This window comes from Prionailurus bengalensis, chromosome F2 (genome assembly GCF_016509475.1).
Source record: "Prionailurus bengalensis isolate Pbe53 chromosome F2, Fcat_Pben_1.1_paternal_pri, whole genome shotgun sequence".
NCBI classification, from domain to species: Eukaryota; Metazoa; Chordata; class Mammalia; order Carnivora; family Felidae; genus Prionailurus; species Prionailurus bengalensis.
The window spans coordinates 36,587,678-36,606,140 of NC_057353.1; positions in this window are offsets into that span (position 1 = coordinate 36,587,678).

The following is an 18,463-nucleotide window of genomic DNA, read 5'->3' on the forward strand; positions in this document are numbered from 1 at the left end:
GACTTGAAAGAGGCCACTTTTAATAAATGAAGAGGGAAGTAAATATGTAAATGTGCCCAGAATTTCAATATATGTAATATGGGCCACATCTGTGGCCTGAAATTGAAGAAGTTTCAGACCGTTATATAAGTAATAAAGGACAAAACAATTTTTAATTTCCAGAATTGTCTAAAAACCATACATAGAAATCAGCATAGTATTGATATCATTGAAAAGCTGCATATTATTGGATATCCAGTCTTACTTAGCCTTACCAACAAAGCCAATTTTCAGGCAAAAAGTTAGAGTACCATGGTGTTATTAAAATTTTAAATCTTTACCCATTGTTGTTCAAGAAGTCAGATCATGTAACATTTAGATTTTAATGTAAATTCAAATTAGCATTCTGATACAGTAAAATACCTTTATTGTGTAAAGTTGTGTAAGTATCATTCTACGAAATTTTTTAAAGTGTATTTTGAGAGAGACAGACAGCGTGAGCAGGGGAGGGGCAGAGAAAGGGAGAGAATCCCCAGCAGGCTCCACACTGTCAATGCAGAGCCAATCTGATCTCCAACTCAGGAACCTGTGAGATCATGACCTGAGCAGAAATCAAGAGTTGGCCATTCAACCAACTGAGCCACTCAGGTGCCCCTCATTTCTGGGAAATTTTAGTTTTTATATTTTTATACACACATTGTATATGTTCCAAATGTTAAAGTATTTTTATCATACAGATCACAATTTTTAAAAAGTTGAAAGCCATTACTTTACTTCATTAAATTGTTACAAAGACACTGCGATACAGGTTTTATTCCAACTTGGCAGAAGAGGAAACTTCAACTGAAAGAAATGAATTCCCCTTCCTCAGGACTATAAGGAAATTAGCATTCAAGTTCAGGTAAAATAAATCAAAAGTCAATATTAAGTCTATTGTCCATATGCCCCTATATTCTGGACTCAAATTCTAGATGATATTATATACATGAATGTCAAATTATTCTTGTCAGAGATTGCAAATGAATTTGTTTTTGCTACAACAGTTGAAATCCTGTCAATAAAGCAAAACTGCATTTTAAGAACACTCAGTGTAAGAAAATCTGTGCAATTTAAAAAAACAAAACAAATGACCAAAATACAAATAGACAAAAAGCCCCAAACTCTTAAATATAGAGAACAAACTGGTTTTTTCCAGAGGGGCGGGGAGTAGGGGGATGGGTAAAATAAGGAGGACCAAGTCTACACTTACCATGATGAGTACTAAGTAATGTATAGAATTGGTGAGTCACTATTGTATACTTGAAACTAATACAACACTATGTGGTCATCTTACCGGAATTAAAAACATAAATTTAAAAAAATGGAGCAATCAAAAGGACATTTGTCATTATGGAACAGGTAAATTAGGAAGTTATTTCTCTTAAGTTTACGTGTGAATCCATGGAGGTTCTCAGTGACATTCCAATATAATTCAAATTAGAAAAATTAGGACCGTGTGGACTTTAGATACACCTATTTTACCATTAAAAACATATGAATTACTACAAAAGATTTTAATCTATATTTCTGTTCAAGCTGGAGTTTCACGAAACCAGGCTTAACATTAAGGGTCAGAAAGAAAGCATGAGACTGGAAGATAACTAGCAGATTGAAAATTAACAGAAGTGGGCATATACACCTTTTAAAACAGAAATTAGAAGACATAACAATATAAAAAAGATATTGATCTTTGGAGCTGTAATTGTATCTTAATGTTTTTGCGAAATGGTCTGGACAATAAGATTCTTACTGAGAGTGAAAGGCGGTATATCTGGGAATAAAGTCACAGCTCTGACAACTTTGGTTTGCAGTGCAGTAATTGTGGGAAAACCACTTTCAGAGTAGAGAATAATAGTATGGCTATATATCTAGATCTAGATATAGATAGATAGATAGATAGATAGATAGATATAGATATGGATATAGATGATATATATAGATATAGATGATATAGATATAGATATATAGATATAGATGATATAGATATAGATGATATATAGATATAGATATAGATATAGATATATAGATATAGATATAGATATATAGATATATAGATATAGATATAGATGATATAGATATAGATATAGATGATATAGAGATAGAGATAGAGATAATATTGAATTGCATTGTTGCCAAAGTAATGGTATTTCTGATAAACACAAATGCAGAATTCTCCAAAGGGCAATTCCTCAAAGAGTAGAAAGAAATGTGAGATTTAAACATATAATCTCTTCTCATGCAAATCCAAGCAAACAACAAAATAAGGGGGAAAAATGTCATTTTAACATACGTTGTAATGCAACACAGATGGCTAAATGCAAAGGCTTCTGTGATAACCCAAACCCAGCATGCAGTCATAAAATAGTTTACTTTTCAGTGGCTAACCTTGTAGAACGAGCTGTGGCAGACTAGTATCGGGTCCTCCCTTTGGGGGGGGCACACTGCTCAAGGACATATCCCAGTCTCCCTGGACTTAGATGGTTCCACGTGACGGAGTACTGGGAAAGAGTGTGGCTTCAAGTCAGATATGCAGGACCTGGCTCCTAAACCCTCTTGTGAGATCACTCATGTTCTTTCTCTCTTCTGTTCACCTTTAAGTCAAAGACTGAGAAATTGCTTTCCTGCTGACCTGCACCAACCGCGACCTACTTGAGAAATAGACCTTTGTTTTGCTAATAATCACTGGGATCTAGAGTTTACAGGACTCAGCATACCTTAATGCAAGTGTCAAATTTCAACACTCTGTATCAAAACTGATCAAAAATGATACGGAGTCTATTAGGAACACCTAATAATAAAAGCCAGTATCATGCTACAATTATTCTACATAAACAGTATTTACATTATTTTCACTTCCTCAAGATATTTGTAATGAAAGCAAAGAACAAGAGTTATTTTCAGTATCACTTAGAAAGACACATAGAAAAGAGCTCATCGAGTCAGGTCTAAAGCTTCTGCTTATTTTCACCTTCATTCCTCATTCAGGGCCCCTCCCACATTAGCCTCAGTTGTCCCTTTAGGTCATCTTCCTTTTTCTATACATCCCCCATGTCTTACTCTAGTAAGTGTCCTTGGATGCCCTCTGACATATGGTGGCTGAGATCACAAGCATGAACATTTCCAACCAACATACACTCTGTTTTCACAAGAGGAGATCACGTATTTCATTAGACAGAATATTACCGAAATGATTAACTCTTCTATTACGATTAATGAAGCTAAGAGTACCGCTGTGTATCTTGCGGTGGATCCCAGATTAGAACATAAAAGCTGAAATCAACAAATAATGAACTGGCTCAGCACTTTTTCCCCACGTTATGTCAATAAAGGAACATCCCCTTTTCTAGCAGCTGAAACCAAGTGTATACTCTTGCAAGCAATTTCAGGTGAGAACAAAAATGTTTTCCTTTCTCTTCCTGAGAAGTACCAACGATCGTTCCTCTTTTGGCATCATTTCAAACAGAGTATAGATATTTCCTTTTCTTAGTTTCATTTGTGTCTTAGTCTGGATATCCTTCGCCCAGAGAATAAAATAAAAGCAGCTGTAGAATCATCTATCCCTTCCTGGATTGGACACGAAATCCTCTTTCTCCTCTCTCAGCACATGCGGGGGGTTGTGGGGTATGAAGTGTGAAGCATACTAAGGCGGAAGAAAGCAATCGCTACGAGGAAAGACGGGAAGAATATACATCACACGGCTGTCATAAATCATATTTTGCCACTTCCAGGCAACCTGCAACAAGTAAACCCCTGGCAAAAAAATGTAGACTTTCTATGCCCAGGTTTTTTGATATTGTACACAGGAGCAATATTATTTTTCTCTTTGCCTTCCAGCTTTTCTATAGGGAACAATCAGTTTTCCGCAAGAGTACTCTGACATTATTTTTTGAAAAATCTCTCAAGAGCATTACTAAAACAGGCCACATAGATCAAGAAGAAAACACCTGGAAATTGCTGGATGCAGTAAGTCATTCACGATATTTTTATTGTATTTTTAATGGCACAGGAAACCATGACAGCACAGAGTCTGGAGAAGTGGCCCAGCCGTTAAAGAGGTTAGAAGATATAAGAACCCTTGAAATCCTCTTAAGTAATCAGTGTCACTGGCCTGCTTTCTAATTTGGTAGAAAAAAGTTAAAATTCCTCTCAACTTGTGCCTCATTGGAAGTCCCAAATCAATTCCCGTTAGCTCTAAAGACAAATGATACAAGTATTTGAAATGTAAAGCATTCCATGCTGAGGTTAATATCTTTAAAATAAAGAACAAAGGTTAAGTCCAAATATGTACACATCTCTACTGTTCTTTTGCATTCTCTTCTCAAGAGTGAGGGAACAGACAGGAGAATGGGCTCTGAGGGGACGGCACGCAGGTTTCTTCCTGCAGGCCAGCCCGTCTCGCTAATGGATAGAGAGTGCAGAGAATACCATGTTCAGAAGGATGTTCAGGATTTTGAGAACTCGTCTAGGCTCAGAGGGCAGTGATGGAGAATTATTACCCTCCCCCCACTCAGGACCGAAAGGGAGTGGTGGCAGGCGATGCTCTGTACCTGACATCTCTGGTCTAGTGGAAAGTTCACACACGAAAACACACGGCCATTTTGGTTGTGGGGAAGTGGTATATAGTCATGGGTGAAAATGCACCAGTGCTCTGGTTTTCCTGGCTACTCAAAGCCCGAAAGCTGCCTCAGAGATTAAATTTACCAAGGGCAGATAATCTAAGAATAGGTCTGTCACTGCCCTTTGAGCATGACAGGGCCATGCTAATCATTTCCCACCTCATCTCTGCATTCCTGGGGCATCCTAAGCAGCCAATATCACAGGACACATGGTTACTTGCATCTGTACATATGTGCAAATGCATGGAATGCATTTACTCATCTCTTTTAATTTAGCATTTTTGTTACTATTATGGTAGAGTAGTCATATATCCTATAAGCCAGAACAACTACAAATAAAAAGAGCTAATGTTATTAATTACATGGGACAATAGGAGATCTAAATCAGAACTTCCTTGGAAAGCCGGACCTATGGTCACCCTAGATAATAGTTCCAGTTTTAGTAGATTAAATTATTACTTCCAGTTAGGTAAACTGTTGATTAAAGAAAAAAAGTGTGCTGTTAATATTATGATTTAAATTGGATAACATACACAACACAACAGATGCACGAATATCAAATTTGAATCTGTAAGTGGAGGAAAATGTGATTTCCTGAGGTCTACAGTTTAACAAAGCAGTGAAAAAATAAATGTGAGTAGAAAAACCAAGCCATGACTACCTCTCAGTTGATTTACTTTGTAATATTCTAACTAGAATCCTTGTTTTCTCTCTTGCTCTCTATTTTTTTTTAAACAGAGCAACCAGAGTGATTAGCACTACTGGCCAAACCATGTTACTCCCCTGCTTACAAATCTTTCATTACTTTTTCATTGCAGTTAGAATAAAATTCAACACATTACCATGGTCTATAAACCTCTGCCGAACTACACACATCTCCAGGCTCGTCCCTCATTTCCACCCTTGTCATTCTCTGTGCTCCAGGCACATCGGACATGTATCATTAATATCCCAAGATTTCCAAATTTAGGGGCTTCACATTTGCTATTTGCCGTAACTGGAATGCTCATCTCTGGCCCCAGCTTATCCTTAAAGTCTTAGCAGACACTCGAATGAAGCTATCAAATCTCCTAAAAGCTTGGCCTATCTTGTTTAAAGCAGTGCCTTTCCCAGAGTGATTCCATTTGTTCCGTTCTTCCCACAATTCAACATTATTTTCTTTATTTCATTTGTTATTTACAATTGTGAGCATGTGGTATGCTCCCAGTACTCTTAAAATAGACCAAATCTCTGCTTAATAGGCTCATAAGAAAGGCTCAATGTACAAATTGCAGTTCAATTGGTATCTGAAGAATGACAAAAAGTCAAGTAGAAATATTGAGGAAAGAATATTCCGGACAGAAAGAAAATCAAATGAAAAGGCTGTGAAGTGGAATGAAAAGGCCAGTGCATCTATTTTACTGTGCATAAAAGAAAAACCTATAGGAAATGAGATCAGACAGGAAATGGTCCATGGACTCATGAATTCCATTGAAAAGTATTTAGATTTAAGTCTAATTATAATGGAAAGCTACTAGAGGGTTAGAAATAAAGAAGTGAAATAATCTAAATTATACTTTAAAAAGATTACCTAGTCTGTTCTGTTTAGAGCAGAATATGGAGATAAACAAAGAAGCAGATAGATTAGGAGGTTTTCCTACAGTCTAAATGACCTAAAGGGGCAATTTGATTAATGGAGAAAAAAATCTGATCTGTGTATTTTCGAGAGCCCAATGAACATGCTGCTAAATTGACTGCACAGGGAATAGTTTTATCTTTTTACTATTGTATCCTAAGCAACTAGCACAGTGCCTGGACAATAGTGCATTATGGTGTTAAAAATGGAGAAGAAAAGACTCAGAGACATCATTCAAAGTCAGGCTTCTCCTGGCAAAAACAGGTGACTCACTGTTGCAGAGCAGCAAATAAAACAAGTCTAAAACGTTTGTCGAATATCATCCGTGGAGAGAAAGCAGAATGGGCCACTGGCAAGTTTCCTCCATCTCGTAACTGAATTAGATGGCCATATAATATTGATGCCACAGAACCTGAGAGAAGCGTATCATCTCTAAAGTAAGAGAAAACTACCATGCACATGATGAGGGAGCATGAGGCAGACTGAGGGGCAAGGCACAAGCTAGCATCCCACCACCATCAACACAGGTGAGTTCTGATCTTCCTTGGACACTCCTGGCTACCCAAGAACAAAGGAAAGCGGTTGAAGTGCTTGCCGTGGTAATGTGGGAGACTAAGGCAAATGAAAAATTAAATTCCCTTACTGCCTATAGCCCACTGACAAGTCCTTGAGACCAACAGAGTGACCTCCCCCTAAGAGCTCAGCTGCCTCAAGGATGACACTTTGCTGGAGACAAAAGAGAACCTAAGTTTAACACTATCCCAACCTTCAGGATCCTGTAAGTCAACTTCCTTTATCTCAACTGCCCCAAGATATATGCTGGCAATCATACTCCAAGCTTATGGCCCCTCGATATACATCTGAAAGGTCTCATGACTGAGAGTAAATGGTAATAAATAGTGTTTCCCTAGCAACGGCAAGCCCCTCAAGCTCCTGGAAACATTGCTTCCAAAATTCCTTAGAGACATTGTCTATCCCTGACCTCCTCCCAACCTGAAGGTATATAATGGGTTACCGGTCATGACCCCAGTGCAGCTCTTCCTGTCCATGGGTCCTGTCCCCATGCTTTAACAAAATCACTTTTTTACACCAAAGCCAGTTTTCAAGAATTATTTCTTGGCCATCAGCTCTGAAACCCACGAACCCCCATCACCCCAAAACTTCATCACACGCTGAGATATTGGTAAGTGTATCCTTCACAAGGCATGAAACACATCTACCTTTGCCCTCCCTTAAGGAACACCACACAGTAGGTGAGCAATGGATACTTGATGAATGAACTAATGAACAAAGAATAAAAAAAATGGGTGTTTTGTTCTATTTAATCACTGAACACATGTGATTCTATACTGTATTTCTGTCAACTTGATTCCATGAAACAGGATAGACTAGAAGAATAGAACTGGTTCAGTTCTGAGAAAGCATGTGTTGTATAGGAACAAGATATGATACTGACATATAAATAAGGGAGGATGCTTCCATAGGCCAATCCACCCACTGATTTATTCATTGCAGTAACAGTTGCTTGTCAACAATGTCCCACACGAGCTGATTCAGTATTGACGGAAATCATCAAAATGATCTGACCACGCTCACGGAGAATTTGTTTCTTTTTCAGCATGCTGAGCAGAGAAATGGCCAATAAGTACAGGACTCCATTTTTTTTTTTTTTTTTTTTTTAGATCAGACACGCTAGCTGTCAAGGGGAAAGGTGCTCCTATGACTTTATGAAATGTGAAATAACAACATTTCTTCAAACTCACATCTGTGATTTCAAGTGTTGGCTCAAGTGGCCTATCTCAGTGATATATCGAGAATCTTAAGTAGCCGAATCTATTTCTTAAGGGCTAACATACCACAAGGTTAAATGTTTTGAAAAGAAGACCAGGATTTCAAAACACGACCACACAATAGGACAAGTGCCTCAACTGTCAAAAATTTGACTCTCATAAATAATTTCCTTCACTTGTTAAAGAAAGAAATCAATGAAATACTGCTTCAGGGCATATTTTAAAAACATCCCATTGTGCTAATAAAAAATGTAGAAATACATCACACTTTGATTGCCATCAAAGAGTAGATTAGGAACACGTTCACACCTATATTCTCAGTTTCAAGAGTCAACCTTTCAGCTTTTGAGGATAATATGCATGTTGATTTTCACTTGATGAGCTGTTAAAAGAAATTTCATGAGATAACTTTCTATGTTTTCTGGATATTCTTCCTATCTAATGCCATATGTATTTAATAGAGTCTTCAAATATTCAGTCACTACCTGGCAATGCATATTTGTGAATGGGGATTTTCTAAGTTAGTGAAGACAAACTGTAGGAAATCAATGAAATGTCAAGCTAACCTACCATTCAAGTTATTCAGCACTGAGAATGAAATGGATTCTTCGGAGATGTATTATAAATAATTTTTATTTCATAATTTTTATCACTAATGAAGATAATTGTGATAATAATTTTATTATACTTATTATTATGAAAAAATAACATGTCTACATAACTTACCTAGCAATATATTCTAAACACCAGCAAATACTTTAACTATGTGAAAGTATGAGAATCCCATAAATGGAAAAAATAGAGGAATTGGAACCACAAAAACTGGAGTTCAATTCCCAACTCTGCAACTTACTTGTGATTTTGATGTCATTGTCTGTTCTTCAGTTTCTTCACAAATTATGCCAATTATCCTCAAAGGCAATTATAAATATTGAAAATTATCTATGTATAAAAGTTAGCAGTTTCTAGACATGTACCAAATTTAAGAATCAGTAATTGTTATTAGATTATTTCACTTATACCTGTAGGGCAGTAATTGTTTCTTGTTCTAGTTTTTGTTTTGTTTTGTTTTTTGTATGATTCCCTTCCTTGGAGTTTTAGGTGCTCAATATATATTTGGTAAATGGATGAATCAACATGTGGCAGGATTCTATCTACAACTAACAGAATTGTTGTCCTTGTATTTCTCACACTTTCTTCTATTTCAGTTGCTCCCCAAGGAGCATTTGTCCTTGCTCTAGTCCATGTAAGAGTAGAAAATTAAAAGAAAAAAGCCCATCTGTTCACTAGAGGAATATTCTTTTCTTGGAGAGAGGCCTTCAGTGTCTATTACCCGTCAATTGTATTTTACCTGCAAGAGACTAGGTAACAACCTAGAGAAATGGAAGAGAAGATAATTCATTAATTCAACTGTATTTTTTGAATGCCTACTATGCACCATGTACATTTTTTTTTTTTAGCCCTAGGGATAAAGCCATGAAGAGGACAAATAAAAGTCACTGTCCTATGAAGCTTATAGTCCAAATGCAGGGAAGAAACTTCAACGGACAATAGAATAGTGTGGAAGAAGGTGGATGATGTGGGAGCACAAAGAGGAATCAAGAACAATTAGGAAGACCCTCCTAATCTAAAGAGGCCAAAGTCAGAGTGAAATGGACTCTGGGTACAGCATGGAGTCCCTGATGAATTCACCTGTGGACCATCTGCCTCTGAACAGTCCTGAATATTTGTAAACTCACTGAACCAAAGGCAAGAGATTTAAACATTCTATGGTGGTGGTGGAGATGAATAGAAATGAACAAAACCAGCAGGACGAGTTTCCTAGGGGTGAAGCAGGGGAGGACTCACCATAACAGCTGCAAAGTAATCTGGGGGTTCAGCTCTCACTGATAACATGAGAACAGACTACTCATTGTTTTTCTTATCCCATCCTACCATTTCTCAAAAGTTCTGAATAAATATGGTTTTTTAATAACTAGAGGCTTTCTCTTCAAGATCAGTGTCTTTGGTTTCTTTAGTTATTAGATTATAACAATCAAATGGAATATTGGCTTTTTATCATAGTCATTAACACAGGTTACGATACTTTTTAAGGATAGGTTCAAATTCTGGATTTTACAAATATTAACATATTTGAGCACATAAAATCTGTCAACATCCTGTTATATAAAATAGAGGTAATAATATCTCAATGAGTGGTAAAAGGATACCTTTTATAAGAGGCTCAAACCAAGAGTCATACACACATAAACTGATATCGTGTTAAAGATCTTATTTAATTTAGTATTGAGAGAACCAGTTAGATACTATATCAAAGAGGAATTTAAAAAGCATACACACACATGAATATGCAAATAGATGAAAAATGAGTCTACCCAGATTGACTAAATGTGGTTGTTTTCCATATCTACAGGCAAGAATAATTTGCATTAACACCACCTTCTTAAGACTTACAGAATTGACAAAGACAAAAGGTGCAGACACACCCAAATGAATGATATTAATCAACCACTCACCTTGTTTTGCCCATTTTAAAGTCTCTCACAATTTTTCCTGATAGGGTCATTTTGATAATTAAATTAGATGATATATAAAAACCATTAAGCACAGTGCCTGGAAGACAGAAAATGCTATAAAAAAAAAGTGTTGACTCTTAAATTTGCTGTCACTCTTAAAAAAGCACTAGATTGAAACAGAAAATGGTGGGGAGTGGAGCATTTTCAACCTACCAAAATACCACAATCATGCAGTTCAAATTATTTTAATAATTATGGTCATTTAGCAGCAAGAAAACTGTTTCTAATATCAAAAAATTTTAAAAGAGGTAAAACAATTGTATGTATATTGTGAAGAGAATGTTCTTAGAACTAAAAGATTTCAGTTTCTGAACTTTTGATGACCTGCTTGCTGCTCTCGCTGACTCCTGGGGGTCAGACAGAGCTGACTTTGCTAAGCAAAGGTATACTACTTAAGGCTTTATGGCATCCTTTCCCCAAATGATAAACAAGAGTTCCCAGGTTAAATCATCAGAGAATGATAAGTAACAAAGAGGTTGTTTTATATTTGGGTGTTCTCAGAGGTTTAACCACCACAAAAAAAAAAAAAAAAAAAAAAAAGGATTTCAGCATTTATTTAACTTTGGCCTTTATTCATCAAGCCCTTCCTCTATTGTTCCAAGGAACATCATTGGGGAAAACAATACAAATGTTTGGCTACACACCCCTAGATCATCTCTCACTCTAGATAACTAAACTAAGTCCAATGTTTTATTAGGAGACGTCTTACTGCCTAGATATAACGAGAGGTCATCAACCGTATTTTCTACAGCCTTCAAAATGGTAGTCTCTTCTATCAAAGTGTATCCAGAGTCTACTGACCTCTATTTCCAAAACTCCTACTCTATCTAAAGCACAGCATCTCTTCCTGGACCCTAGCAAGGTTGCAACTCGCCTTTGTGATTTTTATTTGTGGCCCTGTATGGTCTATGTTCCCTACAGAAGCCAGAGTGATCCTTTTTAAATTTTACATCAAATTGTGTCAGTTTGCTATTAAAAATCCTCAAATAGAACTCAACTTTTGCCTTGAAATAGAAGTTCCTACATGATCTCACTCCAATCACGTCTCCGATTATATTCAAATATATATACCTTACTATTTCTAATCACACTGACCCCTGCAAGTTCGTGTCTTAGGGTCTTGGCCCTATACTGCTCTCTGCCTGATAGCCATAGGATTCATTCTCACTTTAGAAAACTCTTTCAGTACCACCTTACATAAAATAGATCCTGTACTTTCTATCCCTTACCCTTCTTGATTCTTCTTTATAGCATTTGTCACTTGACATTTTTAAGTTTTCAATTATCTATCTTCCTCCCCTAGAATGTGTGGTCCATGGCTGCATGTTTTGCTCCATGCTATATCCCCGGCTGGCATAAAATAGGAGCTCAAGAACAGTTTTAGTATGAACTGAGTGAATAAACAGATAAAAAGGGGGGGGGGGGAAGACTAAAAATACAAGAGCCCCAGAAATCTTTTTAAAATAAGTACTCATCATTTGTAAATATATTTTTTCCATCATTGCCTATGCAACTAAAGCATCTGCCCCCTTGTAGTGTGACCAATAGAGACTTTGGCCTTAACTATGTCTGTTGGAATGTGTCAAGACAAGAAGAACTCTGAAATTCCTAGAAGTAGAGTAACCAATACTTTCTTATATTTACCCATTTATTTCAACATGATTTATCAATATGGACATATCATATAAGGAAGTAGGAAAAATGCAAACATTGATGCTAGGAGTTGAGGGATGTAAGATATTTCACTGTTACAGCTAATAATAAATACAATTTTTGGACAAAAATAAAATTTCAAGTCTACTGATACACATGAATAATTTTAGTGTTAGATGGTTGCAAATAACAAAGGATCAAAAATGATAATTGAAATATTTCTTTTAAATCTTAGCCTGACAAGACTTATGAAAAAAAATTCTCTTTTGGTATCCCACCAGTGATTGCATAATTGATTGCTTCATCTTTCATTTTCAATTCTAAGGTCATAAGCTATGCCTAATGCTCTCTGTGCAGTCCCAAGCACTAAAGTAGTACTTATATTCATGGTAAGTCTGCTGCTCTGAGGTGATATAGAAAAGACTATGACAACAAAGTCATTTGTTGTATTTTCCAATGTATTACCTTAAAACTGTCAATATTCAACATGACTAAAATGGAGATGGGTAATGGTAAAAATAAACAAAACATACACACAGACAACCACTGTGATCTAAGTCAGTTTCAGAGACCTCTCTGTTGCTAATACTTGGATCTCTAACTGCTTAAACCTAGAAGGGTAACTAAGAATAACAAGCCACTAAAAAGCACTGAAGTTCCTACTCCGCTAAGGTGGGGACTCGAATTCTTCTGATCCATTTCACAGATACGTATAAAATGAGAAATTTAAAACAGACTTATGTAAGTCAAGGGACATGTATTATCAATATCTGTGAACAAAAGAGGTACTGAATGTCTGCTTCGAGCTCCACATGGTTTTAGATGGTAGGAAAAATATAAAATTTGAGATAATACCTGACTTAATGACAATACTTTGTGTACTGAAGAAAAGAATGATATGTTAAATATGCAAGTGAGAATTCTGTTTGAAAATAGCTTTTAATCCCTGCAGACACCCTAAGAGATAAATACTATTATCTTATTTTGAAACTTCTAAAAATGGAAGCTCATACAGTTCGAATGGCTCCAAAAGTAACACAACTTACGATAGTTTAAAACAAGAGCCAGTTTCTTCTAGCTACAAAGTTCTTACTTTCAACCCCTACCTGTATTTTCTTCTTGGAGAATAATTGATTTATTACATCTTGCAATGTACTTCATAGTTGTCTTCCCTGGAGATCCCCCTAAGTTTCCATTTTAACCTACCTTATTCAGTTACGATGATGCAATTAAATGAAATTACTTATAGAAGTTTTTCAACAGATAGAAATATTCACTACATATGTCAGTCCCATTGTATTCTACCTTTAAGAAGTTTAAAAGCTGGTTGATTACAAGATTCACACCATCGAGGCTAAAATGAAAAAAGGTAGCAGCTATTGTTATCAAGAAAATATCAATAATCAGTAGGGGATTCTGGAGAGAGTGATTCCTGGTGTGCATTGTGTTACACAGATCAAAGAGGGATCAAGCAGGCAAGGAGAATAGGAATGGGGTCTCCAGGTCACAATCCTCCTATTCCTTACATATGTCATTTCTGAAATTTTAATACATTTTCATTATTTTCCTGGTACATTTTTAAATATTTTTCTTCAAATCATTTAGACTTGCACCCACTTGCACATACAATTGTGTTATGTATGCAAAATTTATTATTCTGACAGTGAATTAAAAACTATAACTGAACTAAGATAAAGTTACGGCTACCAATTCCTTTCTTATTTACCTTACAAGTATATCCAGAAACTTTGTCTTATTTAAGTGCCACAGAGTCTATACATTATTCAGTAGTTCCAAATGTCAAAGCCATGACAAGCCATGAATTCATTATATGATCATTATTGATCATTGGCACAGTTACTTATAGTTTTAGTGAGTGCTGTAAATTCACAATTGATTTCCTACATAGAAAATTTAGTGAATTTAGCATTTTTATTATTGTAAAATGATTTGTTAATACTAAAATGTTACCTATTTTTTAAATGGTCATCTTTCTTCCACAATTAACTAGACCATACTTTTGTGTTTTTGTTTAATGATAATCTTTGTCAATGCTTGATCTATGAAAGACACAGATTTTGTCACAATTATAATTTTTTTTAATTTCTCTTTAATGTTTATTTATTTTTGAGAGAGAGACAGAGTGTGAGCAGGGAAGGGGCAGAGAGAGATGGAGACACAGAATCTGAAGCAGGCTCCAGGCTCTGAGCTGTCAGCACAGAGCCTAACGCAGGGCTCAAACTCACAGTGAGATCATGACCTGAGCTGAAGTTGGATGCTTAACCGACTGAGCCACCCAGGTGCCCCAGCACAATTCAAATTTTTTGAAGTGTTGGTCATATGCATAGACAAAGAATAAGGAGAAACATCAGGGCTGATAAATAGATAAAAGATTTATTGGGTGAGCAAGGATGCTGGACAAAATATGCTTAAAGGGAAAGTGGGTAGGAAAGGAGGACCTCAGTATAAAGCTCCCAAATATATTTACTGCCTTGTCAAGTAACTGTCAAAAGGGCATTGAAGGCACTAAGAATAGAAAAATACAAATTTCATTAACTGAACAATTTTATATAAGTCACATTGATTATAGTCTATGGATGATAGAGATCTGCCATTCGGAGTGTATTTATACTATGGTCAACCCAGTGACTTCCCTTAATATTTAGTTTTATTATAATAAGCCCAGTACATTTATTTTCTAAGAGTTTAGCCAGAAAATTAACCCAACATTTTTAATATGAAACCAGTTTTAAAATTAATAAATTTATTGCCAGGTTGATCAAAAACATGAGAGGGAAAATACAAATTACCAACACCAGGAATAAAAAAAGAAAAAAAAAAGGTACTACAGAGTATAAAATAACCATAAAGCCATGTCAAGAATTATAGCCAGAAATCCAGTAACTTGGATGAAACTTGAAAAGTTCTTAAGAAAACACACAGAATCAAATAAAAATATAAATAGTGCACATATATTAAAAATGATTTTCATAATCAAAAATATTCCCAACAAAGCAAATTCTAGGAACAGATATTTCACTGGTACACTTATACATTCAGTTATTTCATAAAGAAATCATGCCAATCTCTCAAAACTGATCATAGTCTTTCAGAAAATAAATGAACAAAATTTCCTAACTTATTTTATAAGATTAGCATAATCATGTTACCAAAATATGACACATTTAAAAATTAGAGACTAGCTTCTTTCATGAACATAAGCTATAAAAATCTTATAGAAAATGTTAGCCAATTAAATTTTGCAGAATATAAAAGGGATGCTACATTATAATGAAACAGATTTTAATTTAAATTTAACATTAGAAAAGTGAATTCATGCTAAACATCTTATCAACAAGATGAAGGGAAATAAACACATGATTATCTCATTGGATCAAGTAATAGTATTTGACAGTCCCTACCTATGACAAAATCATTCATCAAACCAGGGATAAAATGGAACTACTTCATTGTGATAAAGCTCATCTATGAAAAAAGTATAGTCAATACTATACTTACTGGTTAAATACTAGAAATAGCAAAAATACAAGGTGTCTAATCTCTTCATTAACACTCAACATCACATCATTTCAGTAAAGAATTAAAAATAAAAGTATGAAGACTTGGAAAACATAAAATGTAGATGCTGGGATACGGAGATTGAAACAATAACAATCACAACAAAATACTAGCACTAATAAGTGAATTTAGCTTAGTAGAGAGATTGGACTTCCATGCGTACTCAGCAGTGATGATGAACTTCTCCTCCCTCCCCACTGGAATAATCTCAGAGGAAACTTGGTGACAGGCTAAAATTAACCACACTCAGCAGTAAAAAAAAGTCATGCCCCAGTCTGTCAGTTGATGTGCCATTGGGAAAATAATGAGGTACAAATGTCACTTTCAGCCAGAGAGCTAGTAGAAAACCCAAACTCACACCATCTCCCAGCAATGAGGGGTATATCCCCTTGGGTGTTAATGGAGGCCAAGTAGAAAATCTGGAGTTGTATGCTCAATAAAGAATGGGGTAGGGGCTTCTGGGTGGATCAGTCAGCAAAGTATCCAACTCTTGATTTTGGCTCAGATCAAGATCTCACAGTTCATGAGACCAAATTCCTTGTTGGTCTCCATGCTGGGCTCCAAGAACCAGAACCAGAAAGATAACAGATTTATTGAAGAACACTGTCAATAGATGCCAATTTAAACATGACAGATGTTAGAATTATCTGACAAGGACTTTAAGAAAGGATCACAGAATATCACCAGAAACAACCACAAAACAAGTAATAAAATGGCAATAAAACATGTCAATAATTACTTCAAACATAAAAGGATTAAACGCTGCAATTAAATGACACAGAGTGATGGATTGGATTAAAAAACAAGACCCACCTATATGCTACCTACAAGAGACTCATTTTAGACCTAAAAACACCTGCAGACTTAAAGTGAGGGCATGGAGAAACAGTTCACATGAAAATGGATGTCTAGAGAAAGCCAGAGTAGCAAAACTTATTGGACAAAATAAGCTTTAAAACACAGACTAACAAGAGACCAAGGAAACTATAGGGTTCCTTGGAGGTTCAGTTGGTTAAGTGTCTGACTCTTGATCTCAGCTCAGGTCATGATTCCATGGTTTGTGAGATCAAGCTTCACGTCAGGCTCTGCACTAACAGCATGAAGCCTGCTTGGGATTCTCTCTTTCTTCATCTCTCTCTGCTCTTCCCTTGCTCATGTGGAGCCTCTTTCAAAATAAATAAACTTAAAAATGGACACCATATAATGATAAAGGGAACAATCCAACAAGAATATAGTACAATTGTAAATATTTATGCATCCAACATATGAGCACGCAAATATATAAAACAATCAATAACAAACACAAAGGAACTCATTGATAATAACAGTAATAATAGGGAAATTTAACAATAATTTATACCAAAGGAAAGTTATCTAAACATAAAGTCAAAAGGGAAGAAATTGCTTTGAATGACTGGACCAGATGGACTTAGCAGATATTTTCATCCTAAAAAAATAGAATGCACATTCTTTTCAGGTGCATGTGGAGATTCTACAGAATAGATTACATATTAGGTCACAAAACAGTCCTCAAAAATACGAAAACATTGAAGTCATACCATGCACCTTTTCTGACCACAATACTATGAAACTAGAAGCCAACTACAAGAAAAAATCTGGAAAGACCACAAATACATGGAGATTAAACAATATGCTAATCAACAATGAATAGGTAAGCAAGGAAATCCAAGAATAAATTTTAAAAATACATGGAAACAAATGAAAATCCAACAATCCAAAACCTTTGGGAGGCAATACAAGTGGTCCTAAGTGGGAAGTATATAGCAATACAGGCCTACTTCAAGAAGAAAAAGCTCAAATAAACAAACTAACTTTACACTTAAAGGAGCTAGAAAAAGAACAACAGATGAAGCCTAAAGCCAGCAGAAGTAAGGAAATAATAAAGATTAAAGCAGAAATAAGTGATAGAGAAACTAAAAAAATAATAATAGACCAGACCAATAAAACCAGGAGCTTTGAAATTGAAATTTGAAAAAATTAATATAATTGATAAACCCCTAGCCAGATTTATCTAAAAGAAAGGAGAAAATTCACAAAATAAATAAAACACAAATGAGAGAGTATAAATAACAACCAACACCACAGAAAAACAAATAATTATAAGAGGATATTATGAGAAATTCTATGCCAACAAATTGGACAATCTGAAAGAAGTGGGTAAATTCCCAGAAGCATATAAACTAATAAAACTGCAACAGGAAGAAACAGAAAACTTGAACAGATGAATAACCAACAAAGGATGTGAGTCAGTAATCAGAAAGCTCCCAACAAACAAAAGTCCAGGACCAAATGGCTTCACAGGCAAATTCTAACACTTAAAAAACAGTTAAGACCTATTCTTCTCAAAATATTGCAAAATAGAAGAGAAAGAAATACTTCCAAATACACGCAATGAAGCAAGTATCACCCTGATACCAAAACCAAATAAATGTACCAGTGAAAAAGAGAACTACAGGCCAATATCCCTAATGAACACAGATGAAAAAAATCTCAGTAAAATACTAACTAGTGAACAGAATCCAGCAATACATTTAAAAAATCATTCACCATGATCAAGTGGGATTTATTCTTGGGTTGCAAGGGTGGTTCAATATT